Source organism: Tiliqua scincoides, chromosome 3, assembly GCF_035046505.1.
Source record: "Tiliqua scincoides isolate rTilSci1 chromosome 3, rTilSci1.hap2, whole genome shotgun sequence".
In the NCBI taxonomy this organism is placed as follows: Eukaryota; Metazoa; Chordata; class Lepidosauria; order Squamata; family Scincidae; genus Tiliqua; species Tiliqua scincoides.
In genome coordinates this window covers 116,498,789-116,507,480 of record NC_089823.1, presented here as the reverse complement: position 1 = coordinate 116,507,480, position 8,692 = coordinate 116,498,789, and the positions used below count along the sequence as shown (strand labels likewise).

General features: G+C 45.2%; 1 pseudogene; it reads left to right on the top strand.

The window, feature by feature from the left end:
* The first annotated feature begins 8,342 nt into the window (after positions 1-8,342).
* On the top strand, positions 8,343-8,458 carry LOC136646890 (5S ribosomal RNA; annotated as a pseudogene).
* The last annotated feature ends 234 nt before the right edge of the window (positions 8,459-8,692 follow it).

The following is an 8,692-nucleotide window of genomic DNA, read 5'->3' as shown; positions in this document are numbered from 1 at the left end:
TAGTAGGAGTAGGAGTAGTAGTAGTAGTAGTAAAAAGTAGAAAAAGTCAGGTCTGTGTGTTCTGCAGTTTTCATTCATTTAAGGACATCATTGATTTCTTATATCGTATTCTTGCTAATAAATTGATATGGGCTGTGCCTAATTTAAGGATTGAGGAAGTTTTGTAGATAATTGACAACTAACATTCTTCCATCAACAATGCATTGTGATAATAACATCTAAATTTCTTTCCTATGTGGGATTGTATGATGCATGTCTTCATTGACATTGTATCCTCTTACTAGCTTGCAGGGATGGGAAGCTTATTCAAGCTTTCCCATGACAGTCATATGACTGAAGCTACATTCGAATGAGTCCTTAAGTTTTGTTTTTTTAAAAACATTTCACATCATAGGTATCTGACAATACTAAAATCTAAAAACAATTATTACCAAAATGCTATTACCAAAATGCTGTTCAAAACTCAAGGAAGGAAAAGTCAAAGACAGTCTAGGTCAAGGCTTCACTTCAGTCAAAACAACTCCAAAATTCCATGGAAATCAAGAATTTGGGTTCTTAAGGTTCCCAAAAGGTATTGTGCAGAACTCAAAGACTTTGTTCTGCATTTCACTTTCATAATAATTCAAAGATAATGCATAGAAAAATGAAGGTTCTTTCTCAAGTAAGCCAAAAGGGTTGCAATATAATTGGCAAAATTTCTGAGGAGGATAAGAGTCGATGCGTTCCTATCCTAAAGCCTCCAAGATGGATTTCAGCTACCAGGGAAGTTATCTGTTTTCATTCTAACATCATCATGTTAATCCACAGATCACATAATCTGTTCATCAACAGAGATAATGACGGATGTTTTCAACATGATTTTTCTTAGCAGCACTCTTTTAACCATCTTTTATGAAGATTGGGGTATATAATTGCTTAAATCTAAACTTATTATAAGCAGAAGATATTTATTTAAATTAAGTTCAAGATCATAAACCAAAAGAAAAATCACACTGAAAATAGTTGTGTGTTACTCTATAAAGGCATGGAATGGCATTAGCTGATCGCATACAGGCTAGGCATGAGCTTGGTAGAAACTTAAAAGGAAATATTTCAGAACTGAATCTTTATTTTCCTTACTAATTAATAAACATCATGCTGTGAATAACTAGTGATAATGTTCTAATAAGAAAAATCAATAAATTTGCACCCAGGGTCATAGTAATTGATGCTGCAGAAGAAAAAATGTATTTTCCATTGATCCTTCAGCAAACTTCTGACTAAAAAGGATAGGAAAGAAAGCCAATTACTGTAGTGTTCCTCTGAAAATGATAAGATTAAAAAAAAGCTAATTATATGTTTTTGAATAACTACAATTTTTGATGAAAGTGAGTCGAACAGGGGCAGCCTATGTCTTCCTCACAGAGCTATTACTTTTGACTAATTAAAGTAGTTAGCGTTACCTTAAAATGCTCAACCAATGGACAAACAAATAGATAGAGCTGTCAAACTTCAAACTTAGTTGAACACATAGTTCATCCTTGCTCGTGCCAGAAAATTAAACTGAAAATGAGTGCCAAACTTTGACTGAAAGTTCACATTTGTACTTTATGTGAATGGAAAGAAGTCAACTTCTTTTTTAAAAAGTCACTGTAATATGCAAGACTTGTTAGTATAGGCCTGTGGTATAGTCCTCTGGGGAATGAGTTGGTGTTATGAACACCCTCTCTTTCCCAAACATCTGTGCAGTTCAAACTAACTCCATCTTGATTTAACTCCATCATCAACTCCATGCTGGCATTTCTGAGATGCTGGATTAGCAGGATATGTGCTAATCCAGGGCTATTATGAGTTGGAGCCTTTGGGACATCTGCATTTCTCCTTCCCCTCCGGTCCTGCAGATTTGGGTGCTCCATTCTGAACAAAATTGCTTCAAGAATGTCCTACCTGCATATTAACTTGTTTCAAATTCTCCAGGAGCCAGGCCACCTGGGCATTCTTTTCAATCTTTGGGCCAAGAAATATCTCTGTTAATTTCCTGAGCCTGAGGCAACACTCACCTTGGCTATGCCTGTTGTCCAGCAGTAACTCCCTGATGGGTGAGCCATTAAACCTTGAGCTATTAAACCTTGAGAAGAACAAACTCAAACTCAGTCAAGGTCAGGAAAACTTGCGTTGCATACCTAAAGGGAAGCTAAAACCTCCTTTGTTTATCCAGAAATGCATTGTTTTGCTTATGCAAATTCATGTATCTTCCCCTGCTCTAACAGGCAGTAGTGAGGTATCGCCCTTCCTAGCAGGATGTCCATACTGTGCTTTTAGGGGTTCTTCCCCCTACCCCAGAAGAAACCTTCATTTTGGGGTTCATCTGTCTTCTTAGCAGAAACCCATGCTGCATTTTGGACCTTTTCTCTCCTCTTTTTTTTTTTTTTCGGTCACTCCTAAATATTCTGGAGGTTCTCTTATTGCTGTTCTTGAGGTTTCTTTCCCAGTAAGAAGACTCCTCCATTTCAGGTCTTGCCAAGGAATACCTGTTATGTATGCAAATTATGCAGGATCAAAATCCTGCAAAACCAATTGGCCCAGTCTTTTGGCTGGCCAATCGGGTGGTGGATTGAAATCCTTCCAACCAATTAGCCGTCTAGTTTACAGTATCAATAGCACCAATCATGGGGAATCTAGGCGGAGCTTATAAAGCCAGGAGTTGTTGCCTTGTGTTTCTTTGCCAGGTTCTGTTCTGAAGATGAAATAAACATGTCGAGCTGTTATCTCTATACCTTTCTTTATTTGCATGGACTCACTATTAAACAATACCTTTATTTTTCTCCTCTGGAACCTGGAATCTTGCAGCCCTGCCTTGCTTTTTAGAAAGGATTTTGTGCTCAAAACACCAGCAGAATAGGTTTGGCAAATCCTGCTCCCTTCTGATCATCATATCAGTTCCTTCTCTCTCCCTCCACCCTGCCAAGCTTCTGTCAACTTCTTTAACTCAAGATGCAATCCTAACCAACTCTCCAGCACCTAAGTAAGGGCAATGCAGCTCCGAGGGAAGAGAATAAACATTCCCTTACCTTGAGGAGGCCTCTGTGACTGCCACCCAAGTGCAGGATGCATCACATGCCCCACTGGCACAGCTATGTCAGTGCTGGAAAATTGGTTAAGATGTGGGCCTAAGGGTGAAATCCTATCCTGCACTGGAACAGACAAGCCAAGAGGCTTGCACTGTATCCATCGCAGGATAGTGGCCAGCAGCGACTTAGCCAGAGACAAGGGAAAACCTTTCCCCTTACCTGGGTAAGGGCTGCTGGCCCTTATGAGTCTCCTCGAACTTGTGCCACCTCTGGAGGTGGCACAAGTCTGAGGAGAGTGGAGCGGCTTGAAGCTACTCCATTCTCCCTGGGAATAGGATCCAGCATAACTGCCAGATCTCAGCCTTGCCTCCCACTGCCTGCCCCCCAGGACAACCCACTGTCCGCCCTTCCCCCACCCAGGAATGCCTCCTCCTGCCTCCCCCTACCTACTTTTTCTGCTTGTGTTGGCCCAGCCGGTCTGACGCAAGCATTCAAGCAAGAGGAGGATAGGTTGACTCCAGGAGGTGGTGGCAGATGAAAGGAGGCTTAAGTTTTACTAATGGGGCCCATCCGCCTGCCCGCCCACCCGCTGCTTCTGTCCCCTTGCTCACATTGCCTGACCCCTCCCACCTTGCTGAGATGGGATGCCTCTTCCTCCCTCCCTGTAGGTCCTTCAGGATTTAGCACTCCTTCTGAGAGTGGAATCAGGACTTGTGATGTGAACAGGGGTTTGTGGCTGGGATTCGAGGAACCGATCTGCTCTTTCTGCATTGCCGCACTCACACGAACAATAGCAGAGCTTTTGTTTACAGATAGGGTACATCAGGGGAGTGTTAAATAAGAACTCTGACACACACTCTGCCAGCCCCAGTACTGCCGGCAGAGGGAGAACTCTGCCAGCAGCTTCATTTTTTCCATGGAGTTGCACCTGACATGTGTATCGAAAAGACTCTGACTCAAGTCAGAGTCCCAAAAACTCTCTGGACGAGTCCCCACAGCCACCCATTAAGACTCAAGCATGAGTCAAGTCAAAGCAATGGAGGGCAGGGCTAGACTCGAGTCTAGCCACAGTGGATTGCTGCGTACCTGCTGGTTAGCCTAATTTTAAGACATTCTGAGGTTGTTTGCTTTACTAATTCACATCGTCGATCCCAAAACTATCACATTGCTAAATTTGACGTCTTGCTCTTAACATAATGCTAACTCCCCCAATTTGAGTAACTGTATGTGTGCATGACATTTGTAGGTCACACGTGTGTGTGTGTGTGTGTGTGTGTGTGTGTGTGTGTGTGTGTGTGTTGGGAAAAGGGAAATCTATTGTAGATTAATAGTCCAATCCTATCCTGTGCTGCAACAGGCAGGTCAGCTGGCCTGCACTGTATCCTGCACAGGATTGGGACTAGCAATGGCACTACCTGGGGCAAGGGGAATCGACTCTCACTGGGTAATGCAGCAGTGGTCCAAATGGCTATTTGAGCTATCGTAGCTATCTAGCACTAGGCTGGGCTGCCCGTGAGGGGTGTTGGGATCCAGCCTAAGTGCCCGATCCTGGCTTCAGCCCCTTCCAGGCCCAGTCTCCCCAAGGGCCCACCTGCCACTTGTCCTCTTCTCACCCCAGAATGTCTCCACAATGACTCCTCTGCCCTCCCCAGACCCCCATGCTGGTTTGTGCCATTGGCACAAACTCACCCTCTACCGGCATTGCTGGGGCCACATTTGGCCTCCAAAGTCCAGCACAAATCCTCTCAACTCATTGGCCTCTCAACTCATCTGGTGGCGCAGAAGTGCCATACTTTTTCAACATTGGGAGGCTGGTGCAGGGCCGCGTTGTGCCCTAAGTCCTGCCTCTCACTACTTGGTATTTGGCACGGTAGCCAGCACACTCTCTTTCAGGGAAGAGGCATGTCAGTCACATGGAGGTTGGCCAGCTCACAGTTCCAAAGAACACCTCCCTGGCAAAAGATTTTTTTACTGATCTTTACTTTCCTGGAGCTGATTATACCTCCACTGCCCACCACCCCACAATGACTTGGGAAGAAGGGAGTACAGGAAGAACTGCTGCTTTGTTCTGATGGTTTCCGATGTGTACTTTTAAGAGGGTGACCGAGGTACGCATCCTATTCTTCGAATGCTGTTGTGGAATGGTTGCTCCTGATCCTTGCACATAGCAGCAGGCTACTTTTTGTGCATGGGCATTTCCACATGCTCACCAGTGGAACAGATGATAAGTGTTGAGTTGTGGAGGCAGAAAGTAGGGTAATCCTATACACAGGTACCTGGGAGTATGTTTCATGGAATTCAACAGAATTTACTTCTGAGCAGATGAGCCAGGGCGTATGCTGTAAGTTGTTAAGAAGGAGAGCTGAATTTCAAAGAGTTTGAGAAATACTGAAATACTTTCAGCTTCATTGTTTTGAAATGTATATTGTCTGGTTTTTCTGGTACTGGTTTTTCAGTGAGCTTAATAGTGCTACACCTATAGCGGGAGACTTGGTTGACTGCACTAGAGGTTCCCAAAGTGTGCGCTGTGGCATCCCAAGGTACCGCAGCACACTCACAGGTATGGCACCTGCCCTCTTCTTTCTGGCTTGCCAGGCCAAGATCTCTTGAGAATAGCACGAGCTCTCACGAGAATAAAGCAAAATCTCACACTTTGTTAGCTCAGCAAGCCAAGAAGGTCCTGTGATGCCCCTGTGAGTGTGAAGGGTGCCACAGCCTGGTGGGTTTGGGAACCATTGGGTTGCAGGGTGGTACTCAGATGGCTTCGTGTGGCTCATGATTAGTTTGCATTTTGACTTCTACCTTCTTGCTCTTATTCCCGATCTTTCAGCCACTCTCTATAGCACCAGATATAGCACCAGATATAGCACCAGATATTATAGCACCCACTCACGCTCACCTGTTTTCAGGCAACAGAATATAGCTAGTAGCTAGCTAGGCAACAGAATATAACTGAACTGATACTATTCTCACTGAAATCAATATGATTGAAATACTTTGGTTTGACTGGCTCACAGCCCAATCCTGCGCTCCCGGTGCCCAGGGTTGCAGTGGCGCCGAAAATGGCTGCCACTGCATCCTGTGCACGTCGTGGGCAGTGCGTCAGCTCCTTGGGAGAAGGGGACTTTCGTCTCCTTCCCCCAGGTAAGTTAAGTAGCCCTGAAATGGGGCTACTCAATTCAACGTCAACCCAAGGGCCAGCATAGAATTTTGAGCCTTTGTGTCAGGCCAGTGGCCTGAAATGGAGGCTTAGGATCAGGTGGAGCAAAGGTCTACTAGTCCCACCTCCCTCCTGCCTCACTCCCTCCCCGGCACACCTCCTCCCCACCCATCGCTCGTCTCCCCCCACTCTGGAACGCCTCCTCCCCCCATGCCCCCAACTACCTCTCCACTGCCCAACGGTCTGTGTGATCACCCAGCAGCGGAGCTCCGGTGCTCACCCAATGCTAGACCAGCACCGGTTAGCGCTGGGCTAGCACCAGTGCTCCACTGGCACTAGGGCTTGTAAATGTGCCTTATGGCACATTTGCGTTAGTACGCACCAGTGGTGAGCTGGCACACACGGTCTAGGATTGGGCCCTCAGGCTCTTATAGCCAAGAACATTTACTAAAATTCATGGGACTTAGCAGAACCACCCTGTTCATGATGCCAGCTGAGGTGTGCTTGTTGTGATGGATTGGTGAGGGATGCCCCCTTGCTCTGCCGCACCTCTGTTTCTGCCGCACCTCCTCATCCCACTCTCTGGGTTTCAAAAGAATAGGGGAGTGAAACAGCATAGAAGTTTATAGGATCATAGAAGTGTATAGGAGAGCAGAGCAGTGGACTAGAAAGTTTCTGATTCTCTAACCCAGACACTCTGCTTACCCCACACACCTTCCACTCAGTTCCCCTTTTTCTTTTTGAAATGAGGAAAAAAGAAGGAGTAGCAGCAGGTGATGATGCACTGCAGGGTAAAGAGGGCGGCTTTGGGTGCACTGTTTCAGATGCTGACTAGCCATGGGGCTTAGTTGTGAGTAAACATTGCCAGGATCAAACAGCAAGAAAGATCTCTTTGTTAATGGTTTATATCAGCAGTCACCAAACTTGCAACTGCTGTCTGTCAAAAAAAGTGGTCCCTGTTCGGACCAGAGCTTAGCTTTCCACCTCCGTGCTTCATGTATTCTGAGTAGATTTGGGCACCAGGACGCTGTGGGCAGTCATGTCTGTTGCCCGGCATCTCAGAAGGCTGTGCAATAGGACATACAGGCAGATGCGACTGCCCAGAGCGTTCCAGTGCACAGATCTACTCAGAATACATGCAGCACGAAGATGGAATGGTAAGCTCCACTCATGGAGAGGAGGTCTTTCACCAAACCCTGGATCCAGCCCCTGGGTTGGGGTTTGGAAAGCCCTGGTTTATATGGTCATTTACCAGAGAAGCTAGATGTTCAAACCACTGAAAGATGGTTTGCAAGCCTGTTTATATCCACTATAATGATAAGGTATAAAACAGCATGATTTCATGAATTATGCTTTATATGCCATTCAAAAGATATACAAGACATCTGTGCTTATCATCCTGTGTTTTGGAATATCAAGGACAAGGCTGTTACTAAGTTTAACTTTGATCCCCTCCCACCTTAGCTGCCAAAAGAGAATATAGTCTAGGGCTGCTTCCCCACTACCCATTTAGTCTGGAATATGCTTATTGTTAATACACTTGTTAATACTTATTATGGGGAATTCAGATGATGTTGTTACCAGGGATGGGAACTTGAGTCAGGTTGAGTCCAAGTCGTGAAAATCAGCATTTTTCACTGACTTGTGGAGACTCGAGTCACCTGTGTCAATGACTTGGCTATTGACTTGAGCCTGAGGCCATTTGACTCGGAACTGATTCCCCATGTATGAGCACTGGAGTCTGTCTGTGTCTGGGTGTGTTTGCTTACTTTTTTCACAGCGTGAAAGACCTTGTGGAGCCATCATTCAGACCAGGTAAACAGCAGGGAAGTTCCAGCCACGCAGCATGTTTGGAGATAAAGAGAGCCCTGTGGACAGCTCCCTGGACCTCCCAGGCTCCAGGGCTGGCAGTTGGCAAGTAAAAAAATCTCCTCCTGTCCCTGGTAGCAGCAAGATCGTGGGGTTCATGTTGCTATGCTAGCCCTTCCTCCGCACCCACTTACAGTGCTCCAACTCCCTTGTAGGACTGGCTTAGAGGGATATTTCCAGAGTATAGTTCACAGACAAAGAAGAGTTACAAATTGTAAATATGATTTCGCATAAAAGAAATGATGTCAGAAGGTATTCTTTATGCTTTTGCTGTTACCCTGCACATGCCCAATCTCGTCTGATCTTGGAAGCTAAGCAGGGTCAGGCCTGGTTAGTACTTGGATGGGAGACCACCTGGGAATACCAGGTGCTGTAGGCTTATACCATAGTCTTTCAAGATTGAGGGTTGCCAAACATTTTTAGAAGTGAAATCTGAAGGAAGACAAGCTATTAAATATTTTGATGTTGTTTTATTACTTGGACACCACTTATAAAATCTTCAGTGTCAGGAAGATGCATCTAAATTTGATCCCTTTTCAGGTTCAGAAGTTGCCAAGAAGGATACTTGGATATTGTGGTGGAAGTTAGTTTATCCAGAATAACTGAATTTTTA